Source organism: Belonocnema kinseyi, chromosome 5 (genome assembly GCF_010883055.1).
Source record: "Belonocnema kinseyi isolate 2016_QV_RU_SX_M_011 chromosome 5, B_treatae_v1, whole genome shotgun sequence".
Lineage (NCBI taxonomy): Eukaryota > Metazoa > Arthropoda > Insecta > Hymenoptera > Cynipidae > Belonocnema > Belonocnema kinseyi.
The window spans coordinates 107,657,964-107,677,662 of NC_046661.1; the positions used below are offsets into that span (position 1 = coordinate 107,657,964).

At 34.0% G+C, this 19,699-nt stretch overlaps 1 protein-coding gene across 2 annotated transcripts in view; it reads right to left on the reverse strand.

Annotated features, from left to right (window-relative positions):
- Positions 1 to 19,699, reverse strand: part of LOC117172389 (CD63 antigen-like) — a 523,259-nt gene that overhangs the window by 65,746 nt on the left and 437,814 nt on the right. For both annotated transcript variants that reach the window (XR_004467018.1, XR_004467019.1), the window contains exon 3: positions 5,754 to 5,818. The gene's annotated coding sequence lies outside the window, so the exon portion shown is untranslated. The remainder of the gene's footprint in view (positions 1 to 5,753; positions 5,819 to 19,699) is intronic.

The window sequence follows — 19,699 nt, forward strand, 5'->3', positions numbered from 1 at the left end:
CTCGACACCTTGACAAATGTAATTCCATGTAGAAACATGCGTTTAAATAAAATATTTTACCAAAAAAGTTACCCACGCTTTAACTTGACAGACTGTATAGGTTGACTGCAAATTTCGATTAAGCGGAAAAGCAATGTTAATGATGTAGACTCTTCCACCTTTTTTTTCTCGCATCACGATTTCAGGTCGATTGGCCCGGATGTAGTGATCCGTTTGGATAGTAACATCCCAATATAAGATGTAATCTTCGCTGTCTAAAACGGGCATTGAATTCTATCCATAGAAAGGTATCCATTCTTTTAAGAGTCCTAGATTTAGAGCAAATTGTTAAAGTATTAATACCCGGCACCGGTCAACCACGTCTTGATTTAACATGTATTTGCGATAATTCCATCTGAGCACAAATTTAAGGGCGTATAGTCAACATCCGGTTCACAGATGCTCCTGTAAGCCGCAACATTTCGTTTGCTGTTAAAATAGTCTCGCAACTATATAACTTGTGACTCACACAGCTTTTGACATCTACAATGCCCCTACCCTCTAAATGTCGTGGTAGAACTACCATTTCAATCGCTGAATTTCTGTAGTGCATTCGGTGCTTCGTCATTTCTACGTGAACAATTCTGTTTAACTTTTCAAGGTCGGTATTTGACAATTTTATGAGCCCGAAGGAGTACGTGAGAACAGGGATGGCATATATGTTTATTGCCCTGAATTTGTTTGCCGAGTTAAGAAAACTCTTCATAATCAATCTGAGTCTCCTATTGAAAACAGTCGTTAGGCTAATTTTAACTATCGTATGCTGAATCCCCTTAGACTCAAAAATACCCAGATATTTATATGATTCGCCTGCAGCCATTGCCTTGATGTCACTTTCGAACTCGTTCTCTAATTCTGCGGTCCCTAATTCCACTTTGATTAAATGCACTGTTCTATATTTATCTAATCCGAACTCCATGTGGATATCATTGGAAAACTGCTTTGTGACTCCTTAGAATATACCCGTCGTAAAGCGTATTGATCTAGTTATCCTTGGTTGTCCATGATCAAAATACTTGATTCTTGTACCCCAGAGTCTCGTCGCATGGCTTAGAAAGTCAATAATGCGTGGGCAGATTTTGTCAAGTTTTAAGACTTCAAGCAAATAGTCATACGGCACGAAAGGAAACGCGTGCATGTAGTCAATGTGTGCCATGTGTAAGTATCTTTGATGCTTTCGAGCTTGAGTCGCGGCAATATCGTCTATAGTGACTAGGTCTTTACTATCAGTCGAAAGTCAGATGGATTTTGAGCGTCTGGTGTTTTTGGTAACATAGACGTAGCGCCGTGGAGCATTAAGCCTGGCATAAGTTCTGGGTGTTCAATGATCTTCTGAAGTAGGGTACGTAGTCTCAATCATTTGGGGTACGAAGTACCGGTCACTTGATGTATGGAGTGTCCGCTTCTCGGGGCCCGAAATGAAAAACGTCATTTGACGCACAATCATCTTGCTCTTTATTAAACTTTTATTCGGGTGAACCCGGTTATACGTCATAGCGACGGTCTAAGTCAAGTGACTAATGAGATTACAATGTTATAAGTTAATTCAACTAATTTCATACGATGCTTGAATCCTCCTGCGATGATGTTGCAGGTATACAATTACGAGCGGCCACGAGCGTTGGAGGTGATAAAGCCTGGCATCAAATCTGCGTATTCAATGATCTTCTGAAAACACCTTGCCAGCGCAAGATGCACACTCGTCAGGTACTTGTAGCAGAAGTTGTGCACTATGTCCGGACCTGGAGCTTTCCAATTACTTGCCCTTTTTAAGACCGCTGAAACATCTAAGGCTGTGATGTTTGTCAGTTGCATTTCAGAGCTACTTCTTGCCCTAACTTTCTCCACTTTAAACCACGCAGTGTCCAAATTGCATATGTTCATTTTTCTCCAAGCACCCGACCAGTGTTGCCTTCGTGCACTATTTTTCTTATACCGACGCAGTCTTGCAGTAAGAACATCAAGTCTTTGTCGTTGGGAGTCTAATATTGTCTAATAATGTTGTTTAATAGTCTAACATTGTTAAAAGTCCAATATTTCTGGCCTTAATGTCTCGATATGTCGAGTATGGATGATTTTATCAGCTTTCTGGTTCTATTTCCTTTTTTATATTAAGCTAATCGACCCAATTTGCACCTTACTTTGCTGACATCCATATCCAACCTGATATTCTATAATAGATCTCGATCCCTTTCTGGAACGAACACTGCATTTGCAGGCCTAGTTTTCCGGCACATATTCTAACGATGGCCACAGCTGCACAGTATACAAGGGTTTGCACCTCTAACGCAGTTTGTGCTACGTTTAAATATGTAGGTAAAACCTTGCTGTCGAGAAGTGCTATTAGTGCACGCAGATCATTTGTGATATTCATTTTGGACAGAAAACGCCTTAGTGTTGGTTCTACATAGTTGAACTCTAGTAAAGCATGACCAAAATTCCTTTCAAGTTTATGTAGTTTTTCGGAAATTTCCCTATCCATATCATCGATATTAATATCCGGATGTGGTTTTAATGGATCCGGTACATGATGTTCATTATCCCTACCACGTATGTCTTCAGCATCAATCAAGTCTTCGTTGTCCATATCTTCCAAGAGGAGTTCATCAATAGGAAGCTGCTGTTTTACTTCCATTTTGATAGCAGCTATTTCAACAGCCGAAAACAGTCTGTTTACAGATATTGAACGTTTTTGATCTGCCAGATTCTGTTCCTTTATTTTTGTCGCTAGCTCTGGGTTTTTAAGTTAGAAGAGTCTATGATGTTCTCTCCCTACACTTTGCCCACATTTCTCTGCCAAAAAATAAAGGCGCACAACATCTCTGTTCATATGGTATGTCCATTTTCGTCGCTTTTTTGGTAGCTGAACCTCTGCTTCTGCTTCCGGTTGTATAAGGCCATCCACCTCTGGAGGATGTGGTGGTGTTGGATCCTCAAAAGGTTGAGGAAGAACATCAATTGCTCCTGCTTGACCGTTTGACATGGTTTCCTATAACTGATATTCATTGCCGTCGTTTTTCCACGCCAAATCATCCTCTTGTTTAATCTCCATTGCTCGGTCTTCTATCACGTGTAAATTTATCCTGATGTCCTTCACCTTAGCGATAAGATCTCTTGGTGGGACTTTTTGTATGTTAGGATATTTTGCAGTGAATTTAATTCTTAAATTGTATCCTTTTTCCATTTTCGTTTCAAACTTCGCACTTTCGTAATAGAGACGCACCAATTCCTCTTTCATTGTGGTATCCCAATTGATGCTCTCCCACGGTATTTCTGTCAAGGTGGTTGGCTGCAAATAGCTAACGCTAGCCAAGGCACCCTCAGCAGGCACAGTTGATGTTCCACTGCTTACCGTTTATTTATGGGTTTTGATGTTCTACTTAGTCCCTCTCCTCTCCATTATCAGCTTATTTGGCATGGGAAACCCTGTCAGTAGCAATGCTACCGCCAACATAACCGTCAAAGTCATGAGAGGAAAGCTCAAGCCCTACCGCGACATCAACGTGGAACACCTTCGAATTAATTAATAATCATTATTATTGTTATTTTTATAGAAAATTTGTTTCTTCTCTTTTAAAGTTTAAAACTTTGGGGTTGCAAACCCAACTGTTTTGTTTCAAAATGTTCTTGTTGAAAATGTAGCTATTTAATTGAAAAATCAACTTTCTGGAATAAAAATGGACTTTTTTGTTAAAAATTAATCTATTCGGGTTTAAAAGCCATAAGTTTCCTAAAACAATGATATTTTTATTTGAAAAATACAATATTTTGTTAAAAATTTGTCTTTTGACACAAAAATCTTCTTGTTTTGAAAATGATCATTGCAAGTTATAAATTCAGCTATTTGGTTAAAAATTCACCTTTTGTCGGAAATTTAATTATTTTGTTAAAAATTCTAGTATTTTGTTAGAAAGTTATCTTTTTTGTTCGAAAATTTAACTGTTCTGTTAAAAATTCGTCCTTTGGGTTGTAAATTCACCTTTTCTAAAAGAAAAAATAATTTGTTTTAGCTTAAATAATTTTACATTCTGAAATTACAATCTGGAATTATTTTATTTCGTATATTGTTGATCAAGAAAAATGAAAAATTTATCTCAGAAGCATGAAGAAAATGTCAGAGAATTTTGAAAATGAAGTTCTTAGGCAACCTCAAATAAAACTTGTATTAACCTAACAATTTCAAAAAATTTGGTATATTTTTGAAAGAAATAAGTGCAATAATAATATCAGAGACCTATACAGAGGTTTGCTCTAAATTCTTGTGGTAATACTTGTGAAATTTCTGATGGGTGCATTTTCAGCTTATCATTTCAAGATTGCGTTCCAAGAGTACTATAAATTTCCCTCTGTCTTCTTTTAAATTAAAGTGAATAATCTTTTTTCGTTTTAAAATCGAATAGAGATAATGAAAATGACAGATTTCGAATAATGAAAATTTTTAAATTAATATATAAATAAAAAAAGCATAAATAAAGAACTTAAGTTGCGAAATAACTCTTAAACTAAAGTATTGACGATACTGTTTAAAAAGGCATTGAAAATTGCATAAGTTTCTATTGGACACATATATATTGAAGGGTCGTTATTTCCAATTATTCAAAATTGAAGAATTTTAGATTTTAATTCTCATAGGATTCATAGGGAGTCTCAAAATGTGGAGATTTCAAGAAATTCGTGATATAGTCAATTTTCAGATGAAACTAATACCTTCCCATTATGATAAGAATATAACAATTCTTTAATTTTCATTATTAAAATTCAATATGTATTCATTTTGAAAAATGAAGAACTGAGAACTTAAATTTTCATTTCCAAAATCATTAGTTGTCGAACTTTGAATTATAAATATTTTAAATGAAACTAATTAAATAAATTTATTCAAAACTAGATCATTTTAAATTGTACACGTTAAAAATTAAAGGATCTTAAATTGAAAGTCTTTAAGATAGACCTATTTTCAAAAGATGTTAAAAATTTTATGCTTTTGGGCTATAAGAATTTAATACTAAACAAACTGAAAAATGTTTAATTGTGAACCTCTTCAAAATGAATAAGTTTGAAAATCAAAGACATTACTAAGACTCCGAATTCTACAATGCCTTTTAAGAAATATATCTTAGTACGATCTTATATTTAACTAAAAGGTACAGATTGCTAGTAATCGATTAAAATTGAAATTAAAATTGTATGAAAGCCGAAAGATTACTTCCGAGATATTACTTAATTCTACCGAACCATAAAAGAAAGACCCTGAAAGAAGCAACCACCTCCGAGAAAAGCTCTTGTCGAAGGTACGACGCGTCCCAAAATTGTAGATTTCGACTCAGGAATAGTTGCATAACTTTTTTATTTTTCCATTAAAATTTTTTTTCGAGTTTTACTCAGCTCTATCGAATTGCAAAAGCAGCGCGTACAATAAAACGCATTTCAGAAATTTGGAACTTATGCTCTTATGCTCGAGCACCCTTCAACTATATTTTATACATATTCATTTTTATTTAAGCATGTATTCAATTGTTACAATTAGGCAATCAAAGCGAGAAACGTGTCAGAAGCGCGTGCAGCGGGCTATTTTTGCTATGCCAATAATAATAGTTGAGCTCTTCTCAGAACAAATTTATGTAACGGTTCAAAATGCAAAAGTACTTTTGTTGCTGTATGTGTATAATATAATAACTGTAAAGCATATCCACTGGCGTTTATTTGCGGTTTACCACATTTATAATTTTGCAGTCTCTCAGCAGTAAAGCTCTCGCAGACGACATTTTCGAGTAATCCCCTGGAAACACACGAAGTATTACATTAGTGATTTAGTATTATCAGTCTATGCACGAACTTGCAATGTTTATTTCAGATTAACAATAATTGAGATTCATTTAAATGCGCGATGCTCTAATCGATATTAAAATCAAATTGCAGCCACAGGAAACATTTGACAATGTGTGCAAATATCGTTTGAAATGTAGAGAATAGCAGCGAAAATTAACTGACAAACTGATTTTAATATTTAATCTCTGAAACAAAACTCCTCTTCGAATTTTATATTTCTTCAACTTAAAAGTTATCACATCGTCGTAACTAATTATTACTAATTTAAACAGGCTACACTTTTTCACCACCTTTTCTTATTCTGAAAGTAAAACTAAATTTAACATAAGTGCAATCAAAATTTAACAGATTCAAAATGAAGCATGGAAAAATAGGAAGGTAAAAAATGTCAAATACTTTTAATTTGAAATTATTAAATTATTAATTTAAATAGAAATTTTTCTACTTTGGCCGATCCAAATTTTAACAGAAACAATATTTTTTATATTTAAAATTACCATTTGCGAAGGTTGAACGGGTTTTGGTTGAAATGTTTTTAGCTTCAAATGTTTTTAATTTAGAACAATTTTAATTGGGAATTATTGAATTTCCAAAATCTTTTAATTCATTTTTCAGAATTATAAATCCAATATCATTCACTTTAAAAGTTCTGATTGAAATATTATGCAAGTCTAAAAATATATATTTCTGATTCTGATCTCTTGTTTGATTTAATTTAAAATGCTTGCAATTGGGAAATTTGAAAGATTTTAATAAAGAATTGTATAGTTTGGAATACTTTCAATTTGAGATTGTATGATACGATTCTTTTAAATCATAGCACTTGTAAGATTGTTTTGCACCAAACACTCTAAATTATAAAAAAAAATTAATTTAAAAGTATTCAATTTTGAACATTCTGAATACTTCATAATGGGGCTTAGCGACGCAAATTTGGAGGTAATCAGCGGATCTCTAATTTTGCATTTCAAATGCGAGATTGCTTCTTCTAGGTTTTGCAATGGATGTTTCACAATGTTTATATACGACCCTCTATTTTTTTGAGTTAGAAAAGGCAAATAACACATTTATAAATACAAGATCGAGGGTGCACCTTTTTTCCCTACATGAGCCACTGAGTCTCCATTTATCATAATTTTTAACATGTTAGAAATGGTTTCATTCTGAACGCTTTTGATTTAAAATCACTTAATCTTCAAAGTTTTTTATTGACTATTTTCAATTTGAAATTACTTTACGGGTCGCTTGGAATGAAGGCGTAAGTACCAAAAGGCTGATTTTAAAGAAGCTGAAACAAACTGGTTGACAACATTGCATTTAATTTTGAAGAAAAAACTACACAAAATTATCGCGGTTTTGTCAGATTCTATCGAATCTTGAAAAAAGCAACCATCTCAAAGTTCAAAGACCAAAGGTCACAAACTCTTTGCTTTTGACTTAGGAAGAGTTGCATACCTTTTTAATTTTTTATTTAAAAAGATTCGCTTTTGATTTAAAACTTACGTCTATTTAATTGCAAAAGGAGCTCCATAAAATATCAATCGTCTGCGATAAAACGTGTACCGTCAAGTGAAACATCTAATTCCAAGGAATATCCTTGCGAAGATACGGCGCATCCCCAAAAACAAAAATATTGGTACAAGGAGAGGTGTATAACTTTTTTCAATTTATATTTGAAAAAATAGTGACTTCGAATTATTGATTAGCTTGATCAAATCGTGAAATAACAGGCGAAAAGAAGCAATAACTTTTTTTTATTAACCAAAAATTAGTATTGACCCTTTTCTAAATCTAACTGTACCATAATCCTCTATAGAGACAAATGTTAGGTCAAAACCATTATTTCAAACCATCTGACTTTCGTGCCGGGAACTCGTGACCTTTTTCTAAAACCAAGTACCACGCACCACATTATCTAAAGTAGTATTATATATTGTTTCGAGTTACGATTTGTGAATTCTAAATTCATAATTCTTATTCTACTTAAAGTTAGTCTCTATTCGAATCCGTGATTGTTGAACAGTCTCTTGTGCTTTGGCCTTTTCGAATTATTTTAAAGTGATAAGTTTTTTTTTATTACACCATTAAGCCATTTCCCTTTCGGGATAGGCGTGACTCACCGGTAGGGGAAAGGAGTGCTGTGTGAAAGGGATAGAGAATTTTCAGACTGATCCAGAAGTCTCGTATTATTTATGTAAATAACACATTTGTTCCGCAACGCTGCTCCGACCCAGGTTGCTGATCAATCCCTCTAGCAATCACCCCAAGCGAAGAACCTCACAAAGTCGTTATGTAAGGTTCTCCACTTGAGCCAATTATAGGCCAAGGTCTTTTCCTTCAGGCGTCATTCACTCTAATGACACTCTTTTTATTAACTATTTGCCACCATACTTTCCTGTCCTGGCATACTTCTCTAGGTTCTTTTATGTGCATGCATTTTTTCATGCAGGCTCTTGTGTTTCTGTGACTGTTTATGTCTCTTCTAACTAGGGTCTCATTCACACATTTTAACCATTCTTTCCGCGGTCTACCTCTGGACACGCTGTCATTCACTTTACCTTGATACATTTGTTTCGTTAGTCGTTCATTTGGCATTCTGTCAACATGACGGAACCATCTTAACCGATTTCTTTCTATCTAATTCCTCATCTATCTTCCCGTCCCTAGTAAATAAGCTACCAATGTACACGAACTTATCAACTTGTTCAATTCTCTCATCATTTAATAAAATATGGCATAGTGTTTTCTCACTCTTTCCTTCGAACACCATAGTTTTTGTTTTATTTGCGTTAATTTTGAGGCCCATGCTCTTTATACTTGCATCTAGTTTATTCAACATTCTTCGTAAGTCTTCGATAGACTCTGCCATAACAACCTTATCATCTGCGAACGCTAACCCACGTACCCTTAGTGTTTCGAGATCCACACCCTCTTCGTCAAAGAGAGCCATTCTTAAACACTTACACTCGCTTTGCTACCTATTTATATTGGATTTATAGCTTATAGGAGCCATCCATTGACTCCATACTCTTTCAGGACTTCTCAAAGTTTACTTCTATCTACCTTGTCAAAAGCTTTTTCTAGGTCAACAAATGCACAGAAAACTTTTTTTCCTACTCTCAAAGTTTTTTCTGTTATTTGCCTTAAGCTAAATATTTGATTCGTACGTGACCTTCCTGGCATAAACCCACTTTGGACTTCCCAAATCTTTGCTTCTGTTATTTTCATTACCCTACGAATAAGTATTTTTGAATATAATTTACTTTCGGTGCTTAATAAGCTAAGATAAGTGATCCATTAATAGTATCTAGTGCTTTTTCCTTTGAATTATTGTGACGTAAAATGATCTTCCCGAATCCATCGTCTTCTGGAGTTATGGAAACTGACAGGTTAGATGACATATACCTCCAGTTGCATCCAAATCGATCTTTCCGAGAAGGATCGTGGTCCTCTCTTCCGGAGCCTACATCTGAGATGAGTTTAAGAAACTATCTAAATATTTTTTATGTATAACAAACGTAACACATGTTCATTGACTCGTGGGTTGGAACGCGAGTGACGGCTGAAGTGGATTAAGTCAGCTTATGATTAAAATAGATGATTATAGTGTCGACTAGCCAACAGAACATTTACAATTAAAAATTGATATAGATAAAATATGGCTTTTAAATTGAAATAGAACTAAATGTTTTAAGTTTTAAATTGGTGACCAAATAATTTTTATCATTTATAATTTTACGTGCAAATTAAAAATTTTTCAATTTTAAACGAAACACAACTTGTTTAATCCTATCATAAACAAAAATAACGAAATAATACGAATGATCAAATAAAAATAATCAAATGCAGAAAATACCGTTGCTAATTCTATTCGCGAAACTCTAGGGTTTTCCAAAATATAAAAATTAATGTACTTAGAGCTTTTTCAATTCACGAACATGCATCTGTACTAGCAGCGCCCGGTTTTGCGCATATTTGCTTTGAAAATACGTTCCTATCCAATCGTTATAGTTTTCGTAACGCCTTCCGTTGTTCAGCGATACTCATATTTATCTGCGTTGATCTGTCCTCGTATTGCGAAACATACTGCATAGAACATATACACTCTTCACCTATACACATATGTATCTATTGACACGGAGAAACTCGTGATCGTAAAATTTGGTATTATAATATTGATATTTTAAAAAGTTCGATGGCAATCTAGGATATAGCCGAGAAAATAGTTTTATTGCCGCAGCCACATGAAGAAATAAGTTTTCCATTTCATTGATAAATATACTACAAACCTAATAATTGCCATTTATAGTGAGAAAAATTCATATTTTTGATAGCAGATTGAAGTTCAAAAAAGTGATATTCACAATCTAAATGACAAAACCGTAGTTGCAATAACTAGCAGTTAAAATAACAAACTTTGCAAAACAGGTAAGAAAACTTACCATTTTCAATGGGAAGATGCAATGAAAGAAAAAACAATTAAATGTAATGCTTTACGATTCAGTACCAAATTACGTCATTACACGCGCCGAAGTTTATGAGGGTGATAAAATTCCTAAATCTTATAATTTGTTTCATCACAGAAAAATATCTCCGTTCTGTTGCCCCGGAAACCCGTGTTCAATTCCCGCCAGACTTAGAATAAAATGTAAATATCTAATTGTATGTTTAATGTATAAAATGTATAGTGCGTGAAGTGAATGCAAATTATTTTTGTTTTGCTCTTTCGACCATGGCAGTTTTTCCTATTTCCTATAGGAAAAATTAGAAATGCGTATATTTTAATAAACATAATAACTTCAGAATTTAATATTCAATATAGTAATTCTTGCAATAGTGACTCTATATCATTGCTTGCTATTGTCGTATTTTAAAAATAAATATTATACCATCAAATTTTATAACTGAAAGTTTCTCCGTGCAGCCTCTTCTTCCTGCCCTGACGCACCCTGTAAAAATAAAACAATTCTAGCACTTAGAATGGTAAAATTACCAACAAAAAATTGGTGCAATTTCACTACTCTGATTATAGGGTGAATGCCACTTTAACCAACAAAAAATGCATTTTTTAAACTTCTTCATAAATAATTATTAAATAGCATTCTAAGAGGTTCATAAATCATTTTCTGAATATCACATGCAAAGGGAGGTTAGGTTTACCATTGTTCACCATATATCCCATTGTATGTATAATTCACACTAAAAGTATAAATTAATTTCATACCTCAGCACGAAGCATATATTTAAAGTTCGTTTACCCTTATATATTTCATATATTTGTTAGGTAACGCATAAAAAGGGCCATATTAAATTTCTTCTTTCGTAGACAAACGGCATACTACTCGTCTTGGTGCTACCATCAATTATTAGGTTTTCATCAGGAACACCACTTATGACGCTTACGACCGTTGAGTCGATTCTCTCGACGGATGTCGATATCTCATAGTATTAGTTTTTCATTTTGCCAAAAACCTCAATATGGGTACGATCACTCATTAAATTTATGTGTGCTACTAGTTCTTCCATTAAATTAACATTTATAGTACTGAGAAATTAAGTAGCCGATTGGAAAGAAGAAAAAAACGATTCCACGCACGATCAGCAAATGCATGTGTAGTTATTTATGATACAAGGACCCGAATTGGAACTTTTTCCTCGTGTGAGGAACCCGAGATGTTGCCGAGGAAAAGTGAAGCAGAGGCAAAATGAAGACAAGGTGAAATCGAGGGCTCTAGTAAGTATTGTAATCACATAAGGAAAATTTTACACACAGAGGCCGTGTGTCATACAATATTTTTTATCGAAACGCAATCAGCTACTCAACTGCCATGTGGTGCGTAGACAGCGTTTTAGTATGGCGATCATGTGAACCGCTCAACGTCTGATAAAGTCTGCTACAGCTATTCGTTAGTCAGTCAAATCGCGCAGTACATCCTGAGTCTAGGACCCTAAGTAAACGGCTTATAGACCTAGGCGTCTCAATACTGTTTCAGGGATCGTTTTCAGGCGCTAAAATCGCACTTATTATGAAGAAATTATAAAAAAATTATTTATGATACAAGAAAAAAAGAGACGAAGTCGAAGGCTCTAATGAGTAATGTAATCATGCAAGGAGAAAGTTCCATACGCAAGGGCCGAGCATGATATAATATTTTTCATCACATCGCAAACATGAGTTTGATTTTAAAGTTTCATAACATACTCCGATTGCGCTATCGTCAGCTGCTCAACTGTCATGTGGTGTATAGGCAGCACATTATTGAGGCGATAATTTAAATCGCCCAGTGTCTGATAAAGTCTGTTACAGCTGTTTCATACTTAATTAAATAGAGTAGATTAGATTACAGTATGTTATTACTTCATAAGTATAGGATCCTAAGTAAACCTTATACAGCCCTAGAGTTGTAAATACTGTTTTACGGATCGTTTTCAGGCGCCCAAATCGCACTTATAATGAAGGTGTGATAAAATAGTAATTTATGATACAAGGAACCCAAATGGCATTTTTCCTCATCTGAAGTTGTGATTGAAACCACAGCTATAGGTATAGTCGAGCGAAATGAAGACGAGGTTAAGCCAAGGGCTCTGAGCGCAGTATTGTAATTTTTTACATGCGCAAAGCGGGTCATTTAGGGCCATTTGTCATACAATATTTTTAATCACAACGCATTCATAAGTGCGATTTTTAGTTCGCATGACCTTCTCCAAATGTGATATCCTCAGTTACTAAGCTTTCACATGAAGTGTAGACAGTAGCGTAGCCACTGACCGGGAAAACCGACAATTAACCTAGAATTTCAAACACCTGATAAATAGCAGAAATTAGCCAGGAATTCTGTTGGAAACCAAGAATTTTTAAATTTATTTTTACCATTGCAATAACTATTATCTTCCTCTTTACAATAAAATATGTTTGAGAATGAAAAATTTGCATTTTTATACATTGACCATAGCAATTACACAGGTAACCTAAATTCCTATAATCAATTGCTGATAATTGACATAATAAAGGTATAATTTATAAATAATCACAAGATTTAACAAATTAATTCAAAACCCGCTCATTTCGGGACATAGAAGAATTATGTTGACAAACAGAGTACAGATTGAGGTATAATTTTCTTTCGAAAACCCAAAATCTATATTTTAGATCCTAGATCACATAATTCTGATTGAATAATAAACTCAAATAAATAACAAGAAAAGTAAATAAGATCAGCTCCTGGCTTGCTATTGAAAATAAATCCTCTTTTTTTAATTGACAGTTTGATGATTGAAAATAAAGTTTTTTTTTGCATTCGTCATCTCGGATAGAAAGTCCGTTCTGTGTATTGAAAATTCAACTTATATGGTTGAAAGTTATTTATATGTTTTTATTAAAGTTTTACTCGGTTAAACCCGGTTATACATCATAGCCATGGACTAATTGAAGTGACTGATGAGATTAGAATGTTGCAAGTTAATTCAACTAATTTAATACGATGCTTGAAACCTCCTGCGATGATGTTGTAGGTATACAATTACGAGCAGCAACGAGCGTTGGAAGGTGACAACAGTTAACTCTGGATGCTTTCTTAGAGCTACCATCAGCCACTCCACAGGGTTTTAGTCGCTCGCTTCCTGATGGTCAAGAAAGTTTCTTACAATGCGCCAATACCCTACTGACTATTTAAGACAAGTAATGTCGATGATGTAGACTCCTCCACCTTTATTTTCTCGCATCACGATATCAGGTCAATTGGCCCGGATGAAGTGATCCATTTGAATAGTAACATTCCCATGTAAGATGTAATCTTCGCTTTCTAAAATGGGCATTGGATTGTATCTATAGAGAGGCATCTATTCTTTTAAGAGTCCTAGGTTTAGGGCAAATTGTTTACGTATAATGCCCGCTACATCGTTATGTCTGTGTGTATATTCTCTCTGAGCCATTACGCGACAGCCATCAATAATGTGCTCGATAAATTCGTTGGTATCTCCACATAATCGGCACCGGTCAACCACGTCTTGATTTAACACGTGTTTGCGATAATTCCTGGTTCTGACAACCTTGTCCTGTATCGCAATGACGTATCTTTCCGTCTGTATATACAGAACACCCTTTCTTAGCCAAATATTGGATGTCTCACTATCCACTTCATTTTGAACTAACGTTTTGGGGTGCTCGCCATGGATAGCTTTTCGCCACCATTGTATTTCTAATTTCTCTATGGTTTCTGCCCTAATATTCAAGGCCCCATCTGAGGACCAATTTAACGGCCTACGGTCAAGACCCGCTTTACAGATGCTACTGTAAAGCACAACATTTCGTTTTCTGTCAAAATAGTCTCGCAACTGGATAACTTGTGACTCACACAGTAATGTGAGGAACAGGTCATAGAATTTTCAAATTAACCTAGAACTCTCATTTTATTTACTTAAATAACACGTTAGTTCCGCAACACTGCTCTAAACCACGTTGCTGATAAATCTCTCTAGCAATCGCCCCAAGTAGAAAGGCTCACAGAGTCTTCATGCAAGGTTCCTTACTTGGGTCCATTATTATCCAAAGTCTTTTGTTTAAGACCTCATTCACTCTACTGACTCTCTAACTACGGTTTCATTCACAAATTCTAACCATTCATTCCGCGGTCTGTCTCTGGGCACGCTGCCAAATACTTTACCACAATACAATTGTTTCGTTAGTTCTTCATCTGACATTTTCTCAACATGCCCGAATCATCCTAACCAATTTCTTTCCCATGTGTCACCTAGTGCTTCTTCTGCATCACAATCTTCGAGGATTATCTCGTTACTCACTTAGTCCATCAGAGTTTTCCCGCATATGATGCGCAGGAATTTCATGTCACTCATGTTAATTTTACTCTTATCTTTTTCTTGATGGGTGCATGAGTCGCTACCGTGTAGTACAGTCGGTACAAATGTAGAATAATGTATTCTCATTTTAGCTTGACTTGATATATTTTTACCTCTAATAAAGGATCCTGCTCTACAAATAACCTTCTTATCTTCATTTATACGCCTATTTAACTCCTCATCTATTTTTCCATCCCTACTGAATAAACTACCAAGGTATATGAATTTATCAACTTGTTCAATTCGTTCATCATTTAATATAATGTTGCATATTGGTTTCTCACTCTTTCCTTTGAGCACCATAGTTTTGGTTATATTTGCGTTAATGTTGAAGCCCATGCTCTTCATGCTCGCATTTAGTTTTTTCAATATTCTTTGCAAGTCTTCGATTGACTCTGCCATAATTAAGCTTATCATCTGCGAGCACTAACCCACGTACCCTTACTGTTACGAGATCCACACCTTCTTCGTCAAAAAGGATCATTCTTAAACACTTGTCCATGAATAATATAAATAGCCATGAAGACATAACGCATTCTTATCTAACACCTTTCATAATATCAAAACAGTCACTAAATTTCCCATTTATCCTTACACTCGCTTTGCTACCCGTATATATTATTTTTGTAGCTTGTAGGAGCCATCCATTCAGTCAGTACTCTTTCAGGACTTCCCAAAGCTTACTTCTATCTACCTTACTAAAAGCTTTTTCTAGGTCAACAAATGAACAGAAAACTTTTTTTCCTACTCTGAAACTTTTTTCTGTGATCTACCTTCAGCTAAATAGTTGATCCGTACATGACCTTCCTGGCATAAACCCACTTTTGACTTCCCAAATATTTCCTTCTGTTATTTTCATTACCCTACGAATCATTATTTTTGAGTATATTTTACTAACGGTAGTTAATCGGCTGATTTCTCTGTTCTTATTGCAGTCGCTTTTATCTCCCTTTCTTTTGTATATTGGTACGATAATCGCTTTTTTCAATTATTTGGGACGTATCTCATCTTGATACATAAATTCATCAATTCCCACAGTCTATGTGGTGTGTACTCGCCACCGAGTTTAAGCATTCCAGCGTTAAAAATGTTTACCCCGGCAGCCTTACCGTTTTTCAAGTTCTTAATTATATCCCCAACTTCAGTGACACAGACTTTCTCAATTGAATTTTCTAAAGGATGGTGTTCTACTTCGCAGTAGTGGTGTCTTATAACTTCGTCTCCTAATAGTCCCCTAAAAGTAGGCTCTCAAACCATTTTTGGGCCAGCATTCATCTATTTTGGTAAAAAATTCTACTAGAAAAGTCATATTTTTGTTTGAAACTTCATCTTTCTTGGATTAATATTTGACTGTGTTATGATAGATTCATTTTGTGGAGTTAAAAATTCTTCTAATTTGTAACAAATGCAACTGTTTTTGGTTGCTGTTCAACCTTTTTCGTTTAAAAACTCGATTATTTGATTAAATATTCCTCTTTGCAAGTGAGATTCATTGCTTTGGGCTTAGAGTAATATGTTTTCTAATAAATTTGAATTCTTACCAAGAAAACTCAAGCCATTTGTTAAAAAATTAATCTTTTTTGGTTGAAAATTCTACTACTTTGTTGAAAATCCTTTAACTGAAAATCTTACATTCTGAAATTGCTTGTGTAATAATTCGTATTATATATTTTTTATATATAGTTTTATATATTATAGTTTTATATATATTTTTTTTCAACTTGATAATCAATGGGGCCAACATCTGAGCTTCTCCCTACCTGATTAGCTTGAAAGTCTTCAGTATTTTCGTTTTCACTACAAACAAAATCGTTTTCTGTCACTTCAGCATGTTAGCTGTCACTGCAACATTGAAATAGAGCTCAGGGTGAGCTGACGTTTTTTCTCTACTAGTAGACGACACAAAAAAAACTGATGCACATCAATTCCCCTTCAATGTGCTAGTCAGACAGGGCTATCAGCGGGTGTCGCTTGGCGTCCACGTTCGCCTAGGTGTACGTACGCTTGCTGCGTTTGCCTTGTCAATTGGAATAAAATCAACGTACTACCTTCGCACGCCCGTCGCAGAGTCGATTGTACTGATCACGTCGATGCTGCACTGTGCAGGACAGCATTGGCAAAACGCCGGGTATTTTTCGATGAATTCGATGTGGCCGGGATTTTAAGTGGAATCGATGGAAAGTTGGAAAGTGCGAGACAGAAAAGGAGGGACCAAAAGAGTCGAGAACGTTCTATTTTAATAACCGTTCCTACTTCCTGCGCGAGCAGCGAACATAGTTATCAATTAACACCTCACTGCCCTTTTTGGGATTTTTACCATTTCAGCGCGAACCAGTATCACATGACTGATACAAGGCCTAAATTTAACCAGAAATATTGAGTAGTAGGTAAATATTTTCAAATTCACTTATTTAAGGTCAAGTAATTATAGTCAATTTTTTCAATAAATTAATCCATGGATGTTTCATGGGTATTCAGATCCACAACTATATTTCTAAATTTTAATTCTTGAATTGTTTTCAAATTTTCTAGGGTATTTTAAAAAATGATCAGAAACATCAAATAGATTTCAACGATTTGAAGGTATACCAAAAGATTTTAAAGATATTAGGATATTTTTAAAACTTTCTAGAAGCTTTAAAAAGCTATAAAAAGTTTCAAATAATTTCGAAAGATTTAAAACAATTGGAAATACTTCAGGTTATTTAAAAATATTATAACAAATTTTTAAAAGGTTTCTATAATTTGAAGGTATTTTAAAAGATGTGAGATATTTCAGGATATTCTGAAAACTTACAAAGAACTTCAAGAAGCTAAAAAAATTTTCAAAATATTTCGAAATATTTCAAACCATCTGAAATATTTTAGGTTATTTGAGAATATTCTTAAGCATTTTCAAGAAATGAAAACATTTTCAAAGGGTTTCTGAGAATTTTAACGATTTTCTAGGAACCTTATGACATTTCTGAGAATTTTATACAGCTTAAGGGAATTTAAAATCTGCCAAGGTATTTTAATAAATTTTCTGGATTCCAGAAAATCTTATCATATTTTATATAATTTCACGGAGTTTTATAAGATTTTAATGGATATCAAAGAATTAATTCACAATAAGTGAGCGATTTCCTAAAGTTTCATAGATTTTCAAATATTTTTAATTTCAATAATTTAAAAGATTATTTGAAATAATCTTGAAGATTTTAGTATATTTTAAAAATTTGCAAGTAGTTTTGAAGAGTTGTTTTCAATTTAAAAGGGTTTAAGAGGATATCGAACAATTTTTAATATTTTCTATTGTTTTTAGAGATCCAAAGAAATTTTTTATTCATTTCAAAACACTATGAGATTTCATGAAACTTGACGTGATTATATATTATTTAAATAGATTTCAAAAAGTCTGTTTTAATTCATCCTGAATTAATTTGGATTTTTTATTATTCATTTTAATTTTTCAATCCAACTGAATTCCTTTGGATTCATGCAGATCTACTGAATTCAATGCATTTTTTTAATTCCTCTTAAGGTCTTTTAAACCGATCTTGAACTCACAGGCATTTCATCAAATAATTTTGCGTTCCCTTGAATTGCTCTAAGCTCATTTCAAATTTATTTAATTCAATTAAGTCTTAATAATTGAGTTCTTTTGAATACAATGCAATTCTAAAGAAAATCAGTCAAATAATTAATACACCACTTTCTGGATTATAAATTACTAACGTTTGGAAAACTTTTTTGTTTTCATTTCTTTCATAAGAGATTCTATATTAAAAATGTTATCAGATTAAATTTTTTATTTTGAATCATTCGCAGGAGTTTTCAAACCCCTAGAAAAATATAAAAGTATGTTAAAATATTTTACGGTATTTTCAAGGATTTTAAGGTATTTTCAAACGTTTTAAATAATTCTCGAAAGAATCTAATGATTTTAAGGAGTTCAAAGAAATTGTATGGGTTTTTAAAGAATTTCCCAGAATTTTGGGAAGTATAGAAGAATTGTATAGGACCTATAAGTTATTATTTAGGTTATGTGCTATTTATGATATCAAAAGATATTTCATAATATTGCAGGAATTTTAAGATGATTTTCAAGATTTTAAGGGTTTCTATTTTTTTTTAATTTTAAGGACTACATTTTTGTATTTGACATTAAAATAATTATAAATGGTTGAATATGATAGTATATCCGCACAAAACCTGATGAATGCTTGATTTTACGTATTGAAACTTAAAAATTAGAAACCTCCAAAACTGATTAAGTTCAAATGTTACGCCCGTGAAAGTTTAATTATTCTAAAAAATAATTTTAAAACTGTAGATTTTCAATAAGTTTGATCTAGACTTCAAAACTTCAACTAATTCAGAATTGCACATTCAAAACTATCATTCAAAATAGGAGAGATTTTATTATTGAACATGAGAATTCTGTACAAATACCGTTCATTATCATTTTCAACGGTCAGAATTGAAGAATTTAAAACATTCCAGTGTTGAAATGTTGTCACAGGCTTATACTGCCCAACATGTCAAAGGCATTTTTGGTTAGAGTTGGATTTTTTTTTCTTTTTATTTGATCATTTTTGCACGGGGCTGTCCCGGTATATATCATCAGTCGCGGACGCATTTTTATAATGCAATCAAGTGATCTGATGAGATCTGTTTGCGCAGACATATTGGACAAAGCCTGGTTTTACCCCATCATTGACGAACTGGGTTGCAGTCAAGTACACGATGGGGGGACCTACAGCTTAAGGTGGGTTCCAAACCACCAGAACCTCGGTAAAGGTACATTGAAAAATTTCTAGAGGTACCGGCTCAGGGATCGAACCCCGGACCACTGAGGTGAAGTCCGAGTGTCTAACCAACTGAGCCACCGAGGTAGGGGAAAGGAGTAGTGTGTGGAAGGGATAGAGATTTTTCAGATTGATCCAGAATTCTCGTGCTATTTAAGTAAATAACACGTTCGTTCCGCAACACT